Genomic DNA, 24,623 nt, shown 5'->3' with positions numbered 1-24,623 from the left:
TAATTTCTCCTATATTGTTCAGTAATGCCAATTTATTAAAAACACTTGACGATTTTTTGATTGATAACTCTTTAATAGTAAAGTAAAAAAAAAATTGTATGTTAATTAGTATTTAATACAAATACTCCATTTTCTATTCATTTTTATTTAACCAATGAAAAACATTCTTCCGTATGAAATTATTTAACTATACATAGAAATATGTATTTGTTATTTTGGTTTTTAAAAGACTACCAAACCATATATACTTTTAAAATCTCTAAATATAAAACACTTAGAGATCTTAAAACTGGATTATTTGACAAAAAAACTTAATAAATTCAAATAAGATAAGTTAAAATATAGATAAGTTTTATTTTAAGTCTAATTTTTCAACTGTTCATTACTTTCAAATGTAATTACATCCAAATGTTTTATTATTTAGTTTCATATTAAACATTTAACCTAACATAATAATCAACGTAAACATCATGATCATTGCAATCATCATCATTTCAATCATGTTTTTCAACATACTCATGATAATTCTTATCATTACTATTTTCATCGTTTGTTTTCTTTATTTATTTAATTAAGAATTACCTGTATTCGAAGAAACTTCTGGTAATACTGAAGTCATTGTGAAAAACCCACCTGGTTAAATAAACATAAATATATTTTTACAACACTATTCAAAAACTCAAAGTATAAAAAAAAATTTATAATATAATATTTTATTAAAAAATTAATATCATAATCATTATCATCATCATCAACTATAATAATTAATTTTTTTTTAAGAGAAATTTTGTCTATTATATTTCTTCTAAAATTTATGATTAAACTTTAATGAATAGTATTTCTGTAATCATTGTTGTCACCATCATCATCTTCACCACCACCACCACCATCATCATCATCATCATCATCATCATCATCATCATCATCATCATCATCATCATCATCATCATCATCATCATCATCATCATCATCATCATCATCATCATCATCATCATCATCATCATCATCATCATCATCATCATCATCATCATCATCAAAATTTTCTGTAAGCAGAGAATTTGATGGGGAAGTTGAATTAATAACCGAAAAATACTTCCACATCATTAACATGCTATTATAGTACATATTATATATTTACCACTGTTTAATGAATTTTTTACTTTGATAGAATCGGTGAATTTATTTAAAAACATATCTAATAAAATATACAAAAATAGTTTTTTAACTTAATAGTCATTTTACAAAAATCTAAAATAATCAAATGTTTAAAAAAATAAAGCAACATCATTATCATCATAATCAAATTTTTCTGAAAGCAGAGAATTTGATGAGGAAGTTAAAATAAAAACAAAAAAATAAACATATAATGAGAGTGACAAACAACAATCTAAAAAATTTATATAACACAAATAATTTAAAAAAAAAATGTGTACTTGCAAGAACCTCCACCTCCTTCAATAGATCTTTTTTTGGAATATTTAAAATGGCAAGTTTTAACTTTTCAAACGTTGGATTTTCATCCAAGTTGAACCATTTCCTTATCATTTCATATGCTTTGTCTTCTTGTTTTAGTAAATTTATAGAATCATTTCTTATTGCTTCTAAAATATGCGGTTTGACATTTAAGTAAATACCAATCTTAAACCAATCTTGAACAAGTAGTTCAGACAACTTAATTTGAAATTGAGGATATTGCAGAACTTTATCCATTTATACTATAAAACAAAGCAAAACTCAAAATTTAATCAAATAATATACTTCATAATATTTAAAAAAATGTAAAATGTTGCAATCTTATGTTGCAATCTTAGGAGATTTATTAGCAACAATGTACAAACTAACCAAGTTTATTAGTCATTAAAAAAATTAAGATAATTAAAAAATCATAGAGCGTAAGTGTAATAGTTTGTTTGACATCATAAAATCATTTTTACCTACTCTTCATATAGAATAATAACTTATTTTAAATATACCTCCAGCCAACATTTTTTAGTGTTTAGATGTTTCGCTGTAAGTTTATTTACCACATTTCAAAAAAAAGATTGATTAAAAGAATTACTTGTATGTAGTTATAGGAAGCTCGCAGAAGACTTAAGTCATTCTTGTCATCGAGTACCATTTTCCGAGACATGTAATACACATAAAAAATCAGTTGCATACGTGATATATATGTATTTGTTATATATATACCTTTTTATTAATATTGTTATTTTTTATTTTTTTTATTGATTAGTACTATAAGTTAAATTAAATTTTTTTTTAATTTAAAAAAATTGTTATTTATTTGATTATTGCAGTTTTTAGCTTTATTTTTAGAGAGTCTTCATTGTTTAAGTTTAATAGTGATTCGTTTCTGGAAACCAATTTGTTAAATAAATAGGGATTAAGATATGTAATTGAGAATTTTGAGAGTCTTGTAGTTTCAAATGTTATCTTAAAGTTTCCTGTTACTCTTGTATTGTATTTATTTATATTGTTTTTAAAAAAGTGTGTTATAAATGTTCTGGAACCAGATTAGTTTATATTTAAACATAAAAAGCATATTTTGAAAAATATTTATTTCAAATATATTTAGTGTGCTCATTTGTTTCAGTAAGGGTTGAGCATGAGTAAACTTATTTTTGTTGTATACTAGTCTTGAAGCGTGTTTTTGACGTAAGTAAAGTGGTTCAATATTAGATTTATGAGTACCGCCCCATGTTAAATTGGCACAGATGAGATAGCTATGTACAAATGCAAAGTAGTTAAATTGTTTAAATTTAAGCTTGATTTTTTATACCATACTTTTTCATTTGTGTTAGTAAAATCTCATGTTTGACGGTGTCAAATGCCTTTGACAAATCAATAAAGTTCCCTAATGTGAATTTTTTTTTTTTTAATGATCTACTTATCCTATTTGAGAGGCCAAGGATTGCATGCTCAATTGAGTGTAGCTTTTAAAAACCATATTGACTTTTATTGATAAATTTGTTAGTTTTTAAATATTTATTTAATTTTTTAAAGATTATTCGTTCTTGATGTTTCGAAAATACCGAAAGGATTGAGATTGGTCTACAATTGTTTAAATAATTGGTTTCTCCTGATTTATATATTAGTATAATTTTAGAGATTTTTATTTTATCAGATGCAATACCTGTTGTAACTGATGAATTAAATACTTGGTAAATTAGATTACATATTTCCTCAAAAACATCTGACACTACTTTGCAAGCTATGTCATCGATCTCTAGGGACTTGATTTTAAGTAATTTTATAGCTATTTCAAGTTTGTCTTGATTTATTTCATTGCAATTTAAAGCAGCGTGGGCCTGTTGAGTATCTTTTAAATGTATTATTGGGGCATTCAATTTTTGATGCAATGTTGGCAAAGTAGTTGCTAAATTCATTGGAAATATCTTGTTTGATGTTTGATTCACCTTCATTAATTATTACTCTAGAAGGCAATTTGTTAGGGTTAGATTTACTTTTACCAAATATTTCCTTCGTAATGTCCCATGTCTTTTATAAGTCTCCATCATATTTTTGTATTCGATGAGAATTATAAAACTTTTTTATAAAAGGTTTTTGTATTGGTTGAAGAAGGATAAGATCCCTTGGCTCTTAATTTTTAAATATTTTACGTGTAGTTTTTATTTTTATTTTGAGGATTTTCTTGTTTCTTTTGTTATACATGGGCAATTTAATTATTTTGCATCAATTTCTTTTTCTTGAATTGAAAAACCTTTAATATATTGTAGGATAAATAAATTTATAAAGTTGATGTAGGCAGAGTTTGTATTTCCTAGTTTACATTATTGGTAGAACTTTTGCCAATTTGTTGCCAATAGCAAGTCCTTAAATTTGTGAGTAGATAAGGTAAGATATTTGAATTATTAATTTTTGTGGAATTTAGTGACAAAGAGAAGTATATTGAAAAGTGATCTGAAATATCTGTTTTTATTATTGCTGATTTTAGAGAAGTATCTTGTATTGAGTTTGTTAAAATGTTATCAAAAGCAGTAATAGATTTGGAAGTTATCCTGGTAGGTGTTTGTTGATAATAGGGAAGATATTAAGTTGAAACATGTCGTCAAAGAAATTTTTAGTAATCACATGTAATCATTAGTAATCTTTATTTTGGTACTCACTTTTGAAGTACCAAAATAAAGCTCCATGGAGAACAACTTTAAAAGAACGCGCTTTTCTTAATAAAAAGCCACATCTCATCTTGAGCGTCTAAATACGTATCAGCTTTAGCAAATTTACCTAGTACTACCATAATTTAAATAGCATGACAACAGCTTATTAATTTTCTCATTTCACCCATGGAATTAGCAGTAGATAAGCATAAAATATCGAGGATGTAATAAATTTTTGATGACCTTGATTCGTTCTGACGTAATTACAATATATTGAATAATAAAAAAGTATAACGGGGATGGTAAATTTTTTTAACAATAAAATATTCAAAGAATATTAATTATACAACCAAGAAATTAAAATAAATAACACTGTCGAACTTTTTTTTTTTTAAACATCTTCGCTTCCAACAAGGCTGCAAGCAACCACTAATTAAAGTTGGAAGTCACTGGAAGAGAAAAGATAAAGATTGTAGAGCAAGATAACAGTTGACGGACGACTTTTAAAGGATTGCAAATTATATGAATCAGGAAAGCAAGATGAAGGAAGCGAATTCCAAAGAGCTGATGTTCGAGGGAAAAAACTAGACGAATAAGCATTTTTGAAACACTTAGGAAGAGTCAGTCAATTAGGAAAAAGGATGAGAATTAATTAAATGATGAGTAACACAAGAATGAATTTTAGTAGATGGCACAAGAGACACAAGCTCTTTAGAGCAGTGCCTATTATTAGAGAAAGGGCATCATTAGAAGATCCGCCCCAGATATGGCAACGGTATTTCATACAAGGCCAAATTTGAGATTTCGAGTTTGATGAAGAGATGCAACCTTAGCAGATGCTAATTTAACTTGTATGAATATCCTTTACAAAAAAAAAAATCAGTAGTATTTTACGAAAAAATCAGTAGTCTACCCTTATAAGAGGTTATATTGTCTTAGGAACCTGGTCATCTTACGCAACCTTTCCCTATATTATGAAAATGTTTAATAATTCTTTTCTTTTTAGCTAGCTCAAGCTTAGAACTAAGTATGTATCTTTATTATTAAATCTTAAATTTTACAATGGTTTAATATTAAATAAAATAAAAAAATTGAGAAATTAATTTTCATTATAGAACAGAAAAGAAAAATTGGGATTTGTTGTTAAACTGTTGAGTTGTTTTGTCCAAATCAAATTCAAGTAAATAATTTAATAATTAATTATTTAAATTTGATTTTAAAGAAGTTGAAAAAGATTTTTATTCATTTAACAATGTAAAAAAGCTTAATTTTAAATTTAGGAGTAATGACATATGGTGCCAACAATGTTGTAAACAGGAAATTTAACTATCACCATTACATTTACAATCAAACCGAGATTGATTATGTTGCACTTTAAAACCTTTATTTGTAATGTACTTTAAATTTTTTATTTGTTGCAGGTATTTATTAAATGCTCAAAAGATTTTTTAATTATGTCCAGAGTTGCTTGTTGCTTCGCCTTTTTATAATTTATTACTTTGTTTAATATTAAAATCTTTCCTTCTCAAAAACTCTTTATGTTCTTTTGTTTTTATTTTAGATTTATTGTTGATTTGAAATAGTAAAGAAAGGAATGACTGTATTTTTGTGTAGTTGGGTTGACTTTTTTATTTTTTGTGAAACCAATATAAGTTACTCAAAAATGATTTTTTAAGTATATCTATATTGTAAATGTATATAATTATATTGTTATGTACTTATTTATACTTTATCTAAATTGTTAACAATTTCTTTTAATTTTTTAATTACTAATTTGTTATTTTTGCAAATACACGAATTTGCTGCTAAAATGAAATGTAAATCAAAATGTAAATTTATTTTAAACTTTGATATGAACGTAATATTAGCAGCAACAATCATTTTATTTGCAGAAACTATCTGGCAGCTGCGATAACCAAACCTTCCGTTGCTTAACAAAAAAAAACATTGTATTTTAACAGAAATAGCCCTTTATTTACGGAAACTTTTGTTTACATGCGATTGTATTTTCCAAAAAATAGCGGGAAGTTTGACCATCCCAGCTGCCGGAAAATATCCATAAAAAATGCATCATTTTTTCAACATTGTACAGCTTTTTAACAAAAAAATTTATTTAAAACTGCAACAAAAGAGAAGTAGTATCAATAACTATTTTTTACATAACGTATATTATTAAAGTAAGGGAAAATGGGATAAAATGGCTTTTCATATTTCAACTCAACAAAGAAACTTAAAAACGATGATGAAAAAAACAAAAATGTACTTACATTTTTTTATTTTAAAATGCTAATTGGTTTTTTTAAAAATTATTAACGGAGTTTTATAAACATAAGTTTACTTTTAGCACATTAAAAAAAATTACCTCGGTTCTGGTTATTCTTAATGGATGGTGTCTTTCTGGTGTAACTTTTTGAGGAATATTTTATTTAAATGTGTGCTTATTTTGTGTTATTTTAATTAAAGTAGTTGATAGTTGGGAGTAAAATTTTGTAAAATTGGTGGCAAAAGTTGCATAACAAGTCATCTTGCTCCAGTCACGTGATCAGATAAAACATGTCTTGACTAATTTTTTTATTTTCATTTAAAAATTTTCTACTTGCTAAAAATTCATGCAACTAATGAATCATAATGATAACATAAACATACTGCCTAAGTATTATTTTTTCACAACTGATAGCTTTGCAATAACTCAAGGCCTTCAAAATGTTTGCCAACCATGTCTTCCCCTTTTTATTTTAAATGAGGTATTTTAAATCAATGTCTTCTTGTAATACGAGACTCTTAGATTTTTTCCTATACTGTTCCGAAGAGATGTTTTGAACATATTCTTTTTTTGTAATAAGTTTGAAAGATGTTTTAATATAAACAGTTCATGGTATTGGATTTGGTAAGAGCCTAGTATTAAATAAGTTCTTGACACAACAAAGTTGTTAATTGAAAATTGAGAAGGATATTTTTGCGAATTTTTATTAAAGTGCAACTTAAATACAGAAAGAGAATGTCAATGTTTTGATTTAAACATGAATTGTAGAACTCGGTGTACATTAATTTAATGAACACTTGAGGCACAAGATTTCCTTAAAAAAGATTTGAAATGAAGACTTCTGTGTGCACCTTATACAATCCTGCATGCATGCTTTTGTTTGCTATAAAGCTTAATTTACCATAATTCTTACTACTATATGCATTATTCATTAAGAGATAAAATTGTGAATAAACGAAAAGTATTTTTTTTTTGAATATGCAGTTCTGAGAAATGGTTAGGTTTTATTTAATATAGAAATATTACTTGAGATTTTGTTTTTAACATATTTTAAATGTGGTTTTCATGACAAAGTTTTATCTAGTATTATATCTAAAAAAATTAAAGATTTGTTCCCTTTTCATAAATTTTGTATTGATAAAGAGATTCTGTAACTTTAATGGAGTGTTTTCACCTTTACTATATTTGTAGAATAAAATAACTTTAGATTTTTCTACATTTAATGTCTGTTACTTGTAAACCACTTGTTTAATTTTAGTAGTTCTTTATTAAATATATTAAAGAAAACTTTTTTAACCTTTAAGCTCTGCTCAATTTTTTAGGTTTGACCACACAGCGCACAGTATTTTTAGCTATAGTTGTAGGTATATGAAAAATAAAATCTTGTAATGTTATTGTAACATCTGAACCTTGAAGTCAGTTTTTCTGAAAGGCAAATGAGTATATTTACAAAACCTATATAGATTGACACCATACCTATCATAAAATTTATAGTGTTGGTCTAAAAAACGGTTTTTTTGTTATGAAATTTTTTACATAGCCCTTTTAATTAATAAGGAGACACTTTTTGAGAAAAAAACAGGCCAAAACATTTATGTAGGTAATAATATTAAATTTTTTAATATTATTACCTACCCATAACGCCCCATAAGCATATTCAAATTGCATAAATAAAACAGTTTTATTTCACATTTAATTTGTAGCCATAGTTTCAAAAAATTTTGAGTAAATAATTTCACAAAACTTTGAGAAAATAATTAAGGAAACCAACATCAGGTCTTGTTACGAGATTTTGCTGCGTAACGAAAACGCATAACGCATAATTCTAAGTAACTCAACTCAACAATTATATTTTGTATTGTTAGGAGTTATACTGCATCACTAGCGTCTTTTCAAGTACAGCATTGTAATTAAAGTTATTTTATTAACGCATTAAAAATCATACAGTTTATTTTTCTCACTATAACAAAAGTTACAAATAAAATCTAAGTTCCTATTTGAAAAATCATTTTTATTATTTTTTCCAAATATATACTAAATTTTATTTTGAAAAAAATATTTTTTTCATAAAACGTAAAATAATATTTGTTTATTTTCTAATAATTTTGCATTTGGTTTTTGGTTATTTTATTAACTGTTAATAAATTTTTTCTTATTTATTTTGTGAACTCTTTTTAATAATGTTTTTAAACAATAAAGAGTTTTTTTTTATTATTTATCAGTGACCAATAACATATTCATTATATTGTATTATTCGTTATAACATATATTGATCATAATTTATTTTCATAAATTAAACGAACATCATTAAAACTTTACGTTATTGAATTAACAATAAACAAAATATCTTTTGTTTATTGTTAATTCAATAATGTATCTGTTAATAAAATATTTACATCAAAATAAATCGTGCATTTTTTAAACTATTATGACAAAAAATAAATTTTATATTTCAAAGCAATTTATATATTTAATTCCTTAAGATAAATCTTAAAACACTTTATTTTTTTTAACTAATTTTTAACGACAATAAAAAAAATTATTAAACAAACTGTTTCTTTAACAAAAAATCTATTAGTTTACAATTGCGGTTAAATGCTTTTACTTACAATTTTTTTTCTTCTGAATAAACATCACCTTAACAACATCAATAGATAATTTAAATATTCTTAAAGATAAAAGTTTTTGCGTAGCGCAAGACTGCTGAATGCGTTAACAAATCGCCGTTTTGCAGGCAAAATGTGACCAGGCTAATGCTTCTTAACAAGGCCTGCAACATAGTACCTTTTCAAAGTTGCTTTGAAAATATATTGACACTACGAACATGAAATTACATCTCTGTAGAGCACTTGTGTTTTACCTTAACTAAATATAGCTTTATTACATGTTCTTTAGTTCTTTTTACATATAATTATAAATAAATAATGTCTTTAAAACAAAGTTGATAAGAAGCGTAAATAACATTTTAGATTTCAAATCTTAGGCCTAAGTTAACTTTTTAAGGTTAGATAAAGAGAACAAAATTATATATACATTCAAATCAGTTATTTATCATTAGAATCATTATTCTTACTATTTTAAGATCATCAATAGTGTTTTCAAACTGAAAACTGAACTTTCACTGACCAGTTCTATGAGCTTTTTCAATGCTAATATTTTTTAACCACAAATGTTCAACAAAAACTTTAGTGACTTAAATCGATGTTTGTTTTTTCTCCTTAGAAGTAATTGTAGTCTTAATTTATCGTCAACATAAGTGTTCCTAAATATTTAAGCCTAATTTGATACTTTATTCTGTTTATATAACACAAAAATTATATACTTATAGTATATAATTTTTGTGTTAGTGCTTAAATCGTTAAACACCTTTTTTTCTTGTTGCTTCGTTCGTAAATTCTTTGAACATTTTTTGCATCATTTTTATTACATGATTTATTGTAATAATATTCTATGCCTTTTGTTTTGGAAAGGGGAAAAACTTACTTAAGTAGTTTCTTTATTAACTGAAAGGACAGTTATTATATATGAGCATGAAAATGTTTATGTTATTTGCTTTATAAATAAATGTAAAAAAATTCTTTCCCCCTTACCTTTTCCTTATTTGCATATGTAGAAAAAAAAAAAAAGATCAAATAATAAAAACATTTTTTATCAGCTTAGATGTTGTCCATAAATTACGTGACACTCTATGGGGGTAGGGTGAAGAGGGGGTATAATTCATACAAAACTTGTTGTTACAATTTTGTGATGAACATATATATATATATATATATATATATATATATATATATATATATATATATATATATATATATATATATATATATATATATATATATATATATATTTATTTATTTATTTATGACAGGTCACGTTATCCTGCTACTGGTAAAATGTAACCCAGTACAATCTGCTTCATGTCCTGCTGCCTTGTAGGATAGGCCTTTTTAGGCAAAAGCTTGGAGATGCCAACTCCGACTTAAAATACCCCCCGCCTTGGGGCTTTTAATTGAGTAAAGACTAAAGATGGTGTCTCGATAAAAATACTCATCTTGGGCAGATGTTAAATGCATCTTGCTACTGTCTTGAAGAAGGCATCCTAGGCAAAGACTTAAGCGGTACACAGATTCTATCTGTTGACCAGCCTCTCACCTCTTCTTCATCTATTAGGCTAGCGCAGATGTATTTTTAATACATTGTTTCCGGTTTAGAATGTTGAATGCTGAATATTTTGACTCAATGCATAACTTTTGCTTGTGTCTCTGCTTTTATAACTAGGCAACTCATTCTATTATCTCCTAATGAGGGTACAGCTCTAAAACTTAGTTTTATGGTTCTGAGGCCAGCTGGTAGTCAGGTTTCCTGAACTCTGTGGTAGCTCTCAGAGAGGCTGATTCCATCAACAGCTGCAAAATATTAAAGTATTAACAGTGCCATGTTGCGCATTGATGGTGTCCCTGTTTGTACTTTTGGTGTGCATTTGGAGCCCTTTGTTACGACTTAGGGTTTATTAATAGTAAGAAGGCAATTGCTTGGGCTATTAAACAGTGTTTTGAGTACTATCTATGCTTTGAATCAAGTTCTTCAACAAATTTAAAAATGAATAAAGTACTAAAAACTATAAAATACAAAAAACCATCATCAACACCAAGTTTTCTAAACCTATCATTTACTAATATTCGTGATCTCCACGAATATTAGTGAATGATACCACTCCATTCCTTTAACTTTTTCTACTTGTTCAATTTATTTTATTATCTAGTTTTTATTTGTTATTTATCACTCTCCTCTATCTCAAGACTGCACTCTTTTTATATTAGTTATGATCAAATCGACAAAACCATCAACTTTCCAACTCACTTTCCAGATAATCTGAATCGTTTACCCTCTTTACTTAAGTTATGTCTTGTTTCTAATTCTAATTAGTGCTCAGTTTATCCACAATCACCCCTAGGTACTTTTGATCATAGTTTGATCACTATTAACACTATTATTTTATTTTTTTTTTTCTTCACCAGAATCCTCTTCTCATTGGACCTCTTCCAACTAACTTAGAGCTCACTGGGACACTTTATGTAATTTTATTCTGATGACCCTTAGGTAAAAATCTTTTGTTTTCTTGCTAACAAATGTGCTACTTACATAACTTCTTAGATTCAGGCTGGAATGGGATCTTTTATTTCCTCTTGACAATTTAAAGTCAAGCCTCGTGCTTCTCTATTGTTTTTTCTCTTATTGTGCTGCTGCAATTTTCAATCGTAACCATTAATTCTGTCTATCACCATAACAATTCTTCAAAAACAGATGCCCGCCTAATATTGCTAGAAACCATAGTAAAATGGTTCTGTCTAATGCCAAAGCCTGCTATTTTCAGGTCACAAAATTTTGTACTTCATCTCAAAAATTAGGCTTAAAAAACTTAAAGTTGAAGAAAAAAGTTGGATAAGTGTTTTTTACTAATTTATTATATATATATATATATATATATATATATATATATATATATATATATATATATATATATATATATATATATATATATATATATATATATATATATATATATATATATATATATATATCATTGTGTCTGTGTGTGTGTGTAAACAATCTACTTTGTATACCATATAAACTTATTTTTTAATTTTATAAAAATATTATTTTACCCAATTCACACACACAGTACTTATTATACTATCACACGAATAACACTTAATGCACATTATCATCTAGTCAGATCTTTTTTCCAGTAAGAAATGGTATACATTCTCTCAGCTTTTCTTTTGTTTACTTTTTCTACTCTCCTATATACATGATTACACATTCATACACGGCTGACTTAGTATTATCAGAATTTAATTATTTATGGCAGAGTTTTTTACCAACAATTATTACAGAAAGTGAACCATTCAAGGCCAGATCATCATTTAAGTTGAACCATCTAATTCAGATCATTCTAAATCATCTGAGTGTTTATAAAAATTCTTTATTTCATTTAAAGATAGTACATGCAGTTCTCGCTCAAACTTTATTTTTTATCTATTTTTTGCCTTTTGCATGTCTTTTTTTTGAAATCTTCCTTTGGCATCACTAAACATACCCATTAACTCTTCACTATCTCTATTGTGAAGCCTTTCACTTGATGTCTCTTCCTTTAGTGTCTCGGTATTTGAAAGGGAGAAATATCTCTCATATTAAAGATTCAAGACATCTTCCACTGCAATAAGACAAGCAGAATCTCTCTTGATAAGACCATCAAAAAGTCAAAAGGAAAGAAATATGATTAAACATAATTTAAGCTTACCTAAAAACTTCAAATATAACTTAACAAATACTTCAAATATAACTTAACAGTTATTAGGCCGCATATAAAAAAAAAGCGTTAAATAATTAAGTTAAACAAAATAAAGTATAAAGATTGAAGAAGAATTCTGACTAAATATTGAAGTGTCTTATCATCTAAACAATAAGAAAAAAATTAAAAATTAAAAATATGTTTATAAAACTAGAATATTATTTGATAAAATTATTTTGTATAAAAAAAGTTACTTTTAAATAAAATGACTCAACAAAAGTAACATTAAAAGTTCTTTAAATTTATATTTATTTTATCTAATTATATAATATCTTTATATAATTAAATATTTTTTTATATAAAATATTTTTAAATTTAATTTATTTTTTTAATAGCTAATGTAATAAAAAAAAAATTAAATTTTATAAGAGACGACTTTAAACAACGATTGTCTCTTTTTTATATGAAAATTATCTCAACAGAGATAATTTTCATATAAAAATCATCAGTCAATACACTGGAAAAGAAGAAAGATTTTGTTGAGAAGAAAAAAAGGGCAAACCTTTTTGAAAGTCATTAGAACTTTGATCTTTATTTATGTTTTTATATTATTGAAAGGCATTTAAATAAAGTAACAAATCGCTTTTAATTATTATTTATATATACTTTATATAAATGATTATTTATATTAATGAATATCATATATATATCCCATTTAAATTTAAAAAATCTTATAATTATAGTTTATTATTTATTTTACTTTTAATTTTATTTTTTTGATTTTAGTTTTAGTTAATTTATTTTTATTTTATTTTTCATTATTTTTTTAAACAAAGACATATTTCTATTTTTATCAATTCACTTTTAAAAATGTATACAAATTTCTAAATCGAGTTTGCAAAATCTTTATGTACAATTTTTTCTTTATGTACGTATGAAAAGTAAAAACTAAATTTTACTACATTACAACAGTTAACCCCCCCCTTCCTCTAAAACAGAAAAAAAGTTTTAAAATGAACATTTTTATTCTTCACTTTATCTTCACTTCCAACAAGGCTGCAAGTAACCAAAACAAAAAAAATGCTGGAAGCAAAAAATTAAAGTTATAAGTTACTTGTAAAGAAAATATAAAGTTTATAAAGCAAGATAATGATTAAAAATGGCTAAAAAAAATACAACTTGCATGAATCGGGAAAACAAGATATAAGGAGCGAATTCCAAATAACTGATGTTAGAGGAAAAAAACTAGACAGAAACTTTTGGAGCAAGTAGGAGCATTCACAGTAAAGAAGAGTCTTAAAAGAATGAAAAGAAAAGACCTAATTTACCCCTGCCTATAACAACATTTCCAAAAAATGTATGCTATGTTTGCAAGAAAAACTTGAAATAATTACTCATTTAAAACAGGAAAACTTATTAAATAAAAAATCTGAATTAATTTCTAAATGTAGGCACGAAAATAAATACCTCTTAAAAAATCATAAAAACAAATGACCAAATTAAATTATCCCCATTCCAAAGGAATTTATTTAATAATTACTTTCTGTAACTTCCCGTTAACCAAAAAAATACAGTAATTAAAAAAAATTTTTATTTTTATTTTTAGTTATAAAATTTATAACTTACTGTAAAATATTTTTTTCTATAAACTGAATTTTTTTTTTAGATTTAGCATCTCTTCCTGATGATCCAGCAATGGTAAAACTTAAAGTTAAAGAAAAAAGTTAGATAAGTGTTTTTAACTAATTCATTATTGCTCTGTTCTTTAAGAACATTGAACACTCTAAAATTACTAGTAAAATTACTTAAAATACATTAACAGAATTTACATATATATATATATATATATATATATATATATATATATATATATATATATATATATATATATATATATATATATATATATATATATATATATATATATATATATATATATATATATATATATATATATATATATATATATATATATATATATATATATATATATATATATATATATATATATATATATATATATATATATATATATATATATGTAACTTTAAATATCTAATATGCTGTTCGAAAACAATTTCCATAATTTTTTTAATTTCTATACAAATTAAATACCTAATATATTGTTTGTTAACATTAAATGAAAATTTAGAAATATTCAAAATTCACAAGCCTTACAATAAAGACATACTTGTTTAAATCCACTTTCTGTTGGTACCGGATGCAAAAAAAGAAATCTTAAATAAGGCTGAAAGTCTATTATACTTTATTTTAAATCGCTTCAGTTATTTTACTTTAAAACAATGTCCTCACGCCTATTTATTGACTAAGTTAAGTTAAAGCTTTCTCGTATTACACTATTGCTGCGATTTATATCCGAATATCTTACTGTTAGTCCGGATTGTTATGCGGACCTATTAAAAGAGAAACGTCCGGAACTTGTTAAGAGATGGCTAGGGTAGAGTGAAAACAACATTTTTCAGAAGTTATCCCTAATTTTTATATAAGCTTTAAGAAAACCAAAAAAACGAGTCCGAAATGAGCAAAATTAGACAAGAATTACCTCATGCAGTAATTTTTGACTAATAATTTTACATTAAAAATTATTATTTTAAGTAGAAGTTACAAAGTGAAAACATATTAGATATGTTTAAATTATCCATTAGTATAATGACCAAAATAATCAAATTTGTATTAAAAAAGTTTTTAAAATTTTTTAATACACGTTTAAAAGAAAGATATTTCAATTGAAGAAATTGAATAGTAGGCATAAAATTTCATAAAATAAAATATAAAAAATATAAAATATAAAATATATAAAAATATATGCTCTACTCGAAGTTTCAATACAAACTATATTTTTAAATTCTACTCGAAGTTTCAATACAAACTATATTTTTAAATTCTACTCGAAGTTTCAATACAAACTATATTTTTAAATGCTAGTAAGAATATTTTGTTTGTATATAATGATAATGTTTATAATTGAATAACAAATTCGTAATAATGTATGATATATTTATTAAGAATATTAATTAAATGAATATGGTTTGTGTTGACATGTTTCTGTATAGAGGTTAATACTTTGCAATCTTTATTTATACTATGATAATACTACAATATACTAAAACTTTTCTAAATATATTTCAGTAAATAGAATGTTAAGATTTAAAACAAAACATCCATTCTTTTGGTTTTTTAAAGCCGCTTTCTGAGGTGCAACTGCCAACAGGACTAGATGAGATGCGGCTTATGATGTTTTTGCGAGAAAATGTAAGCTACATTTCATTTTTTCAAATAATATTAATGTTAAATATATAATAAAATTTTACATAAACTTCCTAGCCAACAAAAGCCAACAAAAAGAATGAAGCAGCTATGCAGCACAATGGTCAAATTACGATATCTGTCAGATGCATTACCTAAGGTAGTAGACAAAGTTATTCAAAGAAATGAATTTTTAGGTCATCAAGAAAATATTCTTCTGGCAATGAAATTAGATAAGCAGCCACAAATCCGAGAATTAAGTAAAGAAAAAGTTTTAAGTATTTTTGAAAACGAACTAAATATAAGTGACGTAGTTATTTAAAGGATACATAAGACAGGAAACACTGGACTAAGTAAACCTTGATCGATCGTAATAAAACTATTGAACTATAAAGAAAAAAAGCTTATTAAAGAACTCAAAAAATTTAAAAGGAACAAATATATTCATAAATGAGGGCTTCTCTTTGGATATCCTAACCAAACGGAAAAACTTCTTTGAAGAAATGCGAACTCACAGGAATAACGGTAAATATTCTGTCGTTATTTAAAATAAATTAGTAGTTAAAGATTTTAAAAAAATTGCATAAAAGTGCTTAGATTTTATTTTCCTTTGGTATTTTTGTGTTTTTGATAATAACAACTAGAAATTTTAGAAATAGAAAACATTAAAAATATTCATAAAAACTTTGAAAATTTAAAGTTAATGCTTAATAATGTAAATAACAAGTTTAGTCTTATTTGTCTAATAGAAATTTAGTGTCATCGAGACACGATTAAATCTAACTTTCATTTATCAGGATATAAACCCATCCATCAACCGAGAATAAACGGTATTGGCGCGGGCGTATCTATTTTTATCCAAAACTCATTGACTTTAAGCTTATAGGTAACCTCAAAGTAAATGACGTTAATTGTGAGTCATTTATTATTGAAATTATTAATAAAAGAAACAAAAATACATTTATAACAGCATTATATAGACCGCCAAATGGTAATTACAATTTGAAAACAACTTAAACTACTTGTTACCAAAGCTCGTAAAAAAATACGTTTCTTTATTGGCTGATTTTAATTTGAATTTTTCGAATAATAAAACAGAGAAAGTGTATTCATAAAACATTGCGCGTTTTATGAATACACTTTTGCAAAACAGCATTTTCCCCATGATTAACAAGCGAACACGCGTGACAAAAATAACTGCATCCATTATTAATAATATTATTATTAATAATTATAAAAAGGCTAAAATGCAAAGTGGTATTGTTAAAACAGATATCAGTAACCGTTTTCCAGTTTTTCTGATTACATGTTCTGCAACCCAAGAATAAAAAAAATTAAAAAAAAAAATTGTTTATGTAAAAAAATAACCAATGAATCCCTCGCTAAGTTTCGCAATCTCTTACAAGAAGTAAAGTGGGAACTATTAACTGATTGCAATGACGTAAATAATGGCTACGTATATTTTATTCGCATATCCTCTAAGCAATAAGAAAAAAGGAGACCATATGTAAGGGTTTGGCGCGTACAGTAGGCGTTTGACGTTAGTTTTGCGTATTATTTGAAAGACTTTTAGTAAATGAATTTTCTAAAATATAGTTAAAAAACAAAATGAATAAACTTCCAATAAACTTAACTATAAAACACGAAACTAAATGAATTAAATTTCCGTAAACATTAAAAAAAAATTACTTCGAAAGATTTTTCAACTACAACAAAGAAAATGCGCTTGCTTTACGCAAATTTTGTTTGCCTTGTAATGTCTTTTTTCCCTAATTATTGTAAATAATGCTTTGCGATTTATTTTAAAAAGAAGTACATAAAATAAGTGTTCATAAAGAAGTAATTTAAGGTTTATATAACTACTAATACATCAAATTCAAAAAATAAATAGTAAGAAGAGAAGGTTAAACACATTTAATGATAATTTTCTAATTTAATGATCAAAGATGACCTCCTCAAATGTACTATTTGTTAAAATCTATTTGAGATTAGTAGTCGTGGACAGTCTGCAATTGAAGATCATTGCAAATCTATCAAACACAAAATAGCATTGGATGCTTCTATATTGTCAAACAAAATCACAAATTTAATGAAGAGTCAGAGCTTTGGTCGAAATGAAAAAAAATTAACCATTCAAGAATGAACAATTGCATTCCACACAATCAAATACAACCATGGGTTTAGAAGTGCTGATTGTACATCAAAGCTAATTAAGATATTTTATAATCCAAGATTTGCTCGAACGCGTACAAAATTTGAAGCAATAAGTATAAACGTGTTCAAGAAATATTGTGAAACTTACTCAAAAAATTCTTTATTAAAAGCATCATATGTATCAATTCTTTCTGTGCATCAAACCACAAGGAAGTTTAAATCCATCCAATTTTGGCTCGTTACTTTGATGTTAAAGAGGGAGTACACATTCGACTGATTAACATAGATTGTGTAAATGGAGAAACATCAGATATTCTATCAGAAGTTATCTTTAAATGCCATAGTGTTGACAATATTTTTTTAAAAGTTTTGGCTTTTTCTGCAGACAAAACCAATATTAATTTTAGAGTTTTAAAACAAAACGGTAATAACAATATTTACAAAAAGTTAATCGTTAACCTAATCTGTAAAATCATTGGTATCGGTTGCAATGCTCTTAGTTTATCAAATGCAATAAACACTGCATCTGGTTGTTTATCTATTGGTGTGGAGATAATTATTTCTCAAACTTAATTATTTTTTTTTACCGTTTTACTGTTCGAGTTTCTAGTTTAGAAAATTTCTGCGATGAGGCCGGTGAGGAGAATTAAATATTGCAAGGATTCTCAAAGGTTTGTTGGTTGGCCTTACTTTAAGCTATCGAAAGATTGCTTAAGTTAATTGGCTACTAGATCATACTTTTTAAGCTTAGAAAATTGTTTTAAACTTTTATTTGACTTTTTTAATAACGAAATAGGTGAAATAGTATTGTTTTTTGTTCACATGCAAGCCAATGTTTTTTATAACACGGCAAAAAAAATTGAGAAAGATGATATTTCTGCTGCTGAAGTTGCCGTAGTATTAAAGGATTTGAAAGACCATATAAAATCTAGAGAAGTAGAAAAACATCTACCTTTAGCGTCACTATAATCAGGTTGAAGTTTTTAAATGGTCTTTATCTAACTGTAAGTTGAATGGATTGAATTTATTGAAACTATAACTTTTTTGAAAAAATCAACAGAAATCACATTTGATGACAATAAATTGTTTGACGAAAATCGGAGAACTAATTTATATTGCGCTCAGGAAAAGTTTTCTTCTTGGAACTCACAGTCTGTTAAATGTGACAAGTGATGGGTTGAAACTTTTTTCTCATTTCGAAAATAATAAAGTTCATTATAACAATTTGTTAAAATTGGTAAAAAAAAGTTTATTTAATAAACCTTCTGTATTTTGAAAACTTCATTAATTTAAACCGTAGTTAAAAAAAAAAATTTAAACTACGGTTTAAATTAATGAAGTTTTCATATCACAAATATAGATTTCATAAGGATTATAAGGTTTTATCTAATTGTTGTGAAAATTTAACTTTCAATTTTTCTTAGTTAATGAAAAAAATTTTTATTAGCTGAGATATAAAGCTTCATGTATAACTGTCCCGAAATGTCACGTTCTACCCTATACTCCACTTTGACCTTCCTATTTTGATAATTGCATATTTACCGAGGGAGGTTGGATGGTTTTCTTGAAAAAGAAAGATAACTTTGTTTGCTTAGTTAAGTTAACTTGATGGCACGCATTTTAAAATAAAAGTTTTACTAAATTATACTAAATGAGTTCAAATTACACTAAACTTGATGCTATAACTAGCTCATTGCAAGCTCACTGGTAGGCTAGCAGATTGTTTAATATAATGTATTATATTTCAGCAGCATTGCATGCATGCATCAAATGAATATAAATCGCATAGCAGCAGCCAGTGGTGGACACAAATAAATAGGGGCATGACATAAAGTCCTTCCTATTTTTAGAAATATTTTATGTCACAAAACTTTTGATTAAAAGAAACGAAAATACAAAAGATTCTTCGTTTTAATTTTTTCATTTTTTGTAAAAAAATAAATATTTATATACACATAAGGGGCTGTTCAGATAATACGTGACATCTTTTTTAGGCCTATTTTAGACTCTCTTTCCCCCACGGAACATTTTTATCAACCCTCACCTCCTCTTATATGTGACGTGACATTGTTTTTAAACAAAATATATCTTTGAGTTTGCAATTTTTTTCTAAAAGCTCACTAATTTTGATTATTTATATTAAGATAATCAGCGATACATGAACTTAACAATACTTTCCATTACTCGACAGCTAGTACATGTGAGGGATATAGGTCTATAATTGTTAGCATCTGAAGTTGATCCTTTTTAAAAATAGGCGATACCAAAGCTTGAAGCCACTGTTTTGGTAACGAGCTTGACGTAAAACTTGATTTGAATATATATGAAAGCGGAATACATATTATATGCGCAAACTGTTTTAAAAGTATATCTGGTATACCGTCAGGTCCAAATGATGTGCTAGGTTTTAGATTTTTTAGTTTTTGATGAACTATCTTTGCTGAAAAATCTACGCAATCCATCTTAACATGTTCACTAACAAAAGTATTTATTTTAGTCAAATTTCCATAATAAACTATTGTTAAAAAGCTACGTATACCATTCTAGTTAAATGACAGTCAACCAAACTATGACATCATTTGAGCTTCTTTAGTTTTTTTAAAACTATGTGTAGTTATTATTTTGTTTTGTTTTGTTGTAAAACAATTTTACTTTTAAATTGCTTTTAATCTTTAATATATAGGGGAAGTTCGCCAATGGTGACATAGCACCTAATATGGCATACCGGACATATTTCCATAAAAACTGGTTTTGGTGAAAAAAGTGATTAGACCTACATGACTTTACTAACTTTACATTAGTTTTAGAGGGAAAATGTCCCTTGTGCACTAATTTTGTTTTTATTGTTAACAAAAATCGATTTTGGGTTGTGCTGGTGTAGTTTTATTCCCTTCATATATTTAAGATTGTGATTTTATTATTAACTGTGCAGAAAAGGAAATTTTATGCATTTTACTTCCAAGTCTTGTGTATTTGGTGGAATACTTACTTTAATTTTATCCTTTGAACAAAGCAGACACAGCTTGTTTAAATAAAAATATTGACTTCTTCTCATGATAGGGACGAGTTGAGTGTGTTGCAATTTTGACGAGATAGGAAAACCTTTTTTTTTATAAGAAAAACTTATTTTTAAGTAAAGTAAAAAGAAAGCAATGCTCCAAAAGTTTTTTCTTTGATCCAAAAATCACATATAGCGCAATATATCCAATGCGCATGCGCAAAACTTTACAATGCTGCTGTGTAGCATGAAATGGTAAACTAGGATAATTCCGAGTAATTTCAGGCTTTTCTGAGGGAAGAGTCTAAGGTTAAATGAAATCATAAAGTTACCCTTCATCCTAACCAGCCCCATCCTCCCCTCTACCATCATAGGAGCAGCGGTTGCCTATGATAGCATAATTGTGCTTTTTTTTAAATAGGAATGACTTATAAAAAAAAAAACTGATGAAAACTCCGAGGATTATTATTGTTCTACATGTGACAAGGCGTGTATCCATATCAAAACTTTTATTTTGGTCTCCAGGATACTGAATAATGAAGGTTCAAAGTTTTTTTTTGAATATGCATTTTGAGTATGCATTTTATATATTTAACAAACTAAAACTTTTACAACGACACCTGTATCTCGCAAACTTATTATTATATGCAAAATTATAGTACAAAACAAAAAATAAAAATTTTTTACGGAGTTTTATATGTTATTTTAAGTGTCAACCTTTCGAAAGCCTTTGATACGGTTGATCATCACATCCAACTTGAAAAAAATAAATACAAGGGAGTAAATAGCCAAGTGTTAAGATGGTTTAGTATTACTTAAAGCAAAAACAATTTGTTGTTGGTAATGACAACTATCCCAATAATTGTTTAAATATAACTTGTGGAGCTCCACAAGGTTCAATCCTCGGACCTCTCTTTTTTTTAATCTATATAAATAATCTAAATAATGCTACTAATCTGATGAGCATCGCGCACGCTGATGATACTAATATATTTATCTCTAAGAGTGATATCAGCGAACTTCTTGTCGCCGTAAATAAAGACGTTAAACTTTTATCCTACTGGTTCAAATCCAATAAATTAACATTAAATAATGACAAAACTAAATGGACCCTCTATCATACTTGCCTTAAATCTTTATTGATGAATTTGAAATAAAAAAAATTACTTGGTATCAGCATATTAATTATGTATGCATTTAAGTCTCTAAAAAAATTGGGGTTTTATACAAAGCTCGAATTTATTCCAATAAGAAAAAACAACTTCATTTTTTATTTATTCACTGCTACATAAACTACGCTAATATTGCCTGGGGATGTACTGGAAAAAGTATATAAAAATCTTTATCGCTGTCAGAAACAAGCAATTTGCATAACTAACTTTACTGATCGTTTTTCTCATTGTAAACCTTATTTTATTGAAATGAAAGTTTTAAATATATTTGAAATCAATGTTTTGAAAATTTTATGTTTTGTTTAAATGTGGAAAAACAATCTATCCACCCCCCCTCCTCCCAGTCTTAAAATGTCTTTTCAATTAAAAACCCAGAAAAAAATACAAACTAATAATAAAAATTTTTTTTAACGAACCTATTTTTCAAACAAATTTCAATTAATTTTGCCTTGCCTATCGAGCACCGCACCTATGGAAGAAACCAAAAATTTTGATCAACCAAATTCTTTTTATCTTTTCAAAAATAAAATAAGAAATTTAATTCTTTCCGTCGATAACATTTTACAGTATTACTAATTATTTTATCTACTATTTAACTTTATTTTGGGATTTTTATTATTTTTTTTATAAAGTTTTGTAGTTATGTTGTTTACAACCATTTATATTGTTTTTATATTTATATATGTTGTTTATATTGTTTACAGTTTTGCTTATGTAAAAGATTCTTTTAATAGTTTTTTTTTTAAATTTTTTAAAGGTTCCGATGATAAGATCTTAGTGATTTTTTTTTGGAACCCTAGTTCCTTCTCTTCAGAAACCTAGTTTACACTGTTATCACGCATTGTATATATATATATTTGCAAAGGGCTTTTAATAGTTTATTTTATTGTATCACGACTAACATTGTAAACTAAAAAAAAATATAAATATATTTGTAATTTATAATTTTTAAATTTATAAATTTATAACTTTAAAAAAAAATATTTCTAATTCATAGTTTTTAGCTTACTAAATAATCTATTGCGATACTTTTATGGCGTAAATAGGAAAAATCGTAGAGAAGAACGTGCTACACCTCGCTTATCACGGCCTACAGGCCTGTAAACTTAACAAAATTATAAAAAGGAAGTCTATAAATTACGTCACGCTATTAGGGGAAAGTCGAAATTTGTTTTAATTTGTGAAAAAGGGGAGTGGGTTTGATAAATATAACATAAAAAATATTTTAGCAAGTCAACTTTATTACTACTTGTTTAGTCATTCAAATAGAAAAGTGTTTTAGTTTGTCGCATTTTTATCCGATTTTTATCAGAAACGCAACTATTTACATTTAAATATTTTAGAATATTTTTGGCGCAAAAATGGCATAAAATATCATAGTTTTGAAGACCTTGAATTCGAAATTTATTATTTCATTAAATTAACAACGTAAATTTTTATTTTATATATACAAATTTATTATTAATCAGGGGCGGATCTAGGGTACGTCTAGTCCGTCTGTAGAAATACCTAAGAATAAAATTGAATCTAAAAATAAATAAAATTAAAATGATATTTTAATATTGCGTATAAAGATAGTTTTTCCTCAACCTTTAAGTGAATTAGATTTAGTTTTATTATCGGATTTAAGTTTTAAAAACACTAATAAAATTGCTTCTTGTTTAGAGTGGTTTATAAAGTTTATATAAAAAATATATTTCTTAACTAGATGTTAAAGTAATGTTATATAAATAATATTTAATTAGAGTTAGAATAGCTGCGTATAAAGTAACAATTGGAGTTCATAGTATTTTTAAGTTGGGTTTAGATATATCGCTGTTTGTGACATCAACAACAACAATTTAGTGTTGTTGGTGTCACAAAGATTTTAAAGTTTACTTTTTTTTTAACAAAGCGGGGCATTAAGATTGTGTCTCTAAATATCTCTTTACATAGTTTAAAAATTACATATTATAATATAAAAAATTTTATTATAATTTGTGTTATTTTATAATATAATTGCTACTTAAGAATGTACTTAAATGGATAAAGTACATCACAGTAAATATACCTATGAACTAAATCAAAACAACTAGTTAGGGTAACCTGGGGCAAAGCAAGACGCCGGGGCAAAGTACGACAATTAGGTTTTCTAGCTTTGTACAGAATTTTTTTGAAATTATTCAGTAATTTTGTTTAATTATATTCAAAATTTCATGTTTTTTTTTTAATATTTTAAAGTAGTTTCCATCATTTTTTTCATATAATATGACATAGAAAAGTGGATTTAAAGCTTACGAGTTGCGTCAATTTACAGGGTTATTAAAAATTATAATCACTTGTATTCAAAATTATAATCACTTGTATTCAAAATTAT

General features: G+C 26.1%; 1 long non-coding RNA gene across 1 annotated transcript; it reads right to left on the bottom strand.

Annotated features, from left to right (window-relative positions):
• Positions 1-575: 575 nt before the first annotated feature.
• LOC136076365 (uncharacterized) lies at positions 576-14,956 on the bottom strand. Its single transcript, XR_010636206.1, has 3 exons — positions 14,868-14,956; positions 1,434-1,715; positions 576-633 (listed from the first exon to the last, which is right to left on the bottom strand). It is a non-coding gene; the product is annotated as an uncharacterized LOC136076365 (long non-coding RNA).
• Positions 14,957-24,623: the final 9,667 nt, after the last annotated feature.

The sequence above is a fragment of the Hydra vulgaris genome, chromosome 02 (assembly GCF_038396675.1).
Source record: "Hydra vulgaris chromosome 02, alternate assembly HydraT2T_AEP".
Lineage (NCBI taxonomy): Eukaryota > Metazoa > Cnidaria > Hydrozoa > Anthoathecata > Hydridae > Hydra > Hydra vulgaris.
Note: the sequence above shows the minus strand (reverse complement) of the source record. Positions and strands in the feature narration are given on the sequence as shown.